The following is a 3,102-nucleotide window of genomic DNA, read 5'->3' on the forward strand; positions in this document are numbered from 1 at the left end:
CTTCCCAAGATTGATACAAAGATATAGATTTATTTTAAGGACTTGGCTCATGTGATTGAGGCTGTTGTTGTTGTTTGATGTTATTGGATCAGTCCCAAGTCATAATGTCCCAGTACACAGCACAATGAAACACTGCCTGGTGCGGCACCATCCTCATACCTATTGCTGCTGCCGTGCTAATCCATTTTGTTGGGGGTCTTCCTCTTCTTTACTGACCCTGCACTTAACCATGCAGGATATGCTCTTCTAAGGATTGGTCTCTCCTGACAACATGTCTAAAGTATGAAAGACGAAGTCTTGCCAGCCTAACTTTCAAGGAGCATTCTGGCTGTGCTTCTTTCATGACAGATTTCCATGTTCTGGGAAAATCTACTACTTTCGATAACTTTTTGCCAGCACCATAATTCAAATACATTGATTCTTCTGCAGTTTTCCTTACTCATTTTGTGATTGAGGTAGGTCACAGTATCTGTAGGTCAGGCAACAGTCTAGTGATTCCTGAAGGCTGTATCTTCAATTCATAGGTCAGGTGCTGGAAAGAGTGAAGAGTGAGAGAGTTCTGGAAAAGTGTCAATTTATAATCTGTCGTTAGATTATACCCCAGGGAAATTCTCACTTTGCTCTTGAAACTGGTTCAACTGATTGGATGAGGCTCACCTTCATTTGGGCAGGAATCTGCTTTACTTAACACCTACTGGTTTAATTCTATATTATTATGGTGTGGTGCTGTGGGATTATGCATTGGACTGCAAGGTCAGGAGTTCATATCCACCAATCCCTCCTTGGAAACCCTATACTGGATTGTTATGAGTCAAAATTGACTCAACAGTACTTAACAACAACATTTTATGTAGGAACACTACTGGCGTGATTGAAAAGCACCAGGCTGCTAATGGAAAGGTCATTGGTTCAAACATACCAGTTGGGCATCATGGCCTAGCCAAGATGACAAATAAAATTCACCATCATAACTGATGTGAATTTTCCTTTTGTGACACGGTGTCCCACTTTTCCCCCAGTCACAACTTCTAAGTCTCCCAGGTCAAACCTGAAGAGAAAGCCCGGCCGTTCTTGAAAAGTAGCCTATCTTACACCTTCACCAGATCTGTCTGTTGGGCAGGGTAAGCAGCATGCAGGATTTAAGGAGAATTATAGCTGCTCTTTGTTTTCCTTGTTCACTGTAGCTGTTGGAGCAATTCCTAGTCAGTGATTGGGGCTGATACATGGGTACCTCAGTGAAAGAAGAGACTGCTCTATGTTTTCTTCACTTAGGACCCCTTGGCCTTTGGGGTCCAGGCACATTAGGAGACAATGACAAAAGATGTTCAGCCAAACACTCCATACATACCTGGCTCACTTGAGCCTTACTGTGGTAGTTGTTTCCAGCTGAGGAAATTGAGGCACAGAGAGTGTAAGGTGTTAAGCCAAGAGGATCCCCATCCAGGTTCTTCTGATCCTGGAGGGTAGTAACTTCTTCATATGAACCCTGTCTCAGTAATATAGTGCAGCTATAACATAAATACCACAAGTGGATGGTTTAACAAACAGAAATGGATTTTCTCACAGTTTAGGAGGCCAGCAGTCTGAATTCGGAGTGCTGGCTCTAGAGAAATGACCTTGTCTACTTTCAGTATCTGTAGGCCTGACATTCCTTAGAGATCCCCACGTGTCCTGGCATCAATCTCTCCCTGGAGCTAGGAGAATCAGGGACCCCAGGGCCAAATGATGCACTCCACTCGTGGTGTGCATCTTTCTTGGAGGCAGTATGCCTCTTCATCTCTGTTCACATCTCTCTCCTTTTATCTCTTGTAAGTAAAAGATGTTGCAGGCCACACCCCAGGGAAACTCCCTGACACCGGATCAGGGATGTGATGGTATTAAGGATATTGAAGCTCACCCTTAATCCTTTTATTGGTTTATCACATCAATTCACATCATGGGGAACCATCACATAACTGCCACATGACATCATTACATAACTATCAAGGCACTGAGAATCGTGGCCCAGCTAAACTGACACATACTCAATTCATGGCACTCCCTGAGATAATTTCACAGAGTGCTCTAAGGAGTTAATTATACTAATAAACATGGCATTAAAGTGTACCCTAACTTTGCTGGTGCCGCAGATGAGTGGCTGCATTTTCTTCTTGTTTTGTTGCGATGAATCGCAGGTGATGAAGAGAGGTGGAGAGAATAACCTAAACATTCATCAAGGAAACAGTTTAAAAAATTCCTCCATGGGCAAGAATCCATGTGCTGACTTAACTTGTTTTGTCAAAGATGAGTGAGGCGCAGCTCAGATGCTTGTTTTAGGAAACCCTGATACTAATTTCCCATGTGGAGACCTGGTGTGGCACTGTGGGTTAATGCACTTGACTACAAAGTTTATTTGAACGAAAAGTTATTTGAACCAGCCTCTTCTTGAAAACCCTATACAGGGTAATCATGGGTCAGAACCAACTCAATAGCACTTAACAACAACAACAACATGTGGCCTCAGAGCCTGTCTCAGTCAGCATGCTTTAGATGCAGAACCAGTATGCTACACACTTACAGAGAGACAGACTATTTTAAAGGCACCAACTTGGGTAATACACCACTCATCTGTCAGTTTGTCATACTGTGGTGGCTTGTGAATTGCTGTAATTCTAGAAGCTATGCTACTGGTATTTTAAATACCAGCAAGGTCACTCATGGTGGACAGGTTTCAGATGAGCTTTCAGATGAAAACAGACTAGGAAGAAGGAGTGACTATTTCCAAATATTTAGTCACTGACAACCTTATAAATAGAAGAGAAACACTATATAAATATATATATATATTCAGATATAGTGCCGGAAAATGAGCCCCTCAGGTTGGAAGGCACTCACAATGTGACTGGGGAAGAGCTGTATGCTCAAAAATGAGTTGATCATGATGATGTGATTGGAGTAAAGCCCTTGAGACCATTATTTGTTAATGGGGCAAAACTTAAAATGTAGAGAAATAGTTGTAAACATCCATTAATAATCAAAATATGAAATGTACAAAGTGTGAATTTAGGAAAATTGGTAATTGTAAAAAATGAAATGGAATGCATAAACATAGATATTTTAGGC

Source organism: Chrysochloris asiatica, unplaced genomic scaffold (genome assembly GCF_000296735.1).
Source record: "Chrysochloris asiatica unplaced genomic scaffold, ChrAsi1.0 scaffold00425, whole genome shotgun sequence".
In the NCBI taxonomy this organism is placed as follows: Eukaryota; Metazoa; Chordata; class Mammalia; order Afrosoricida; family Chrysochloridae; genus Chrysochloris; species Chrysochloris asiatica.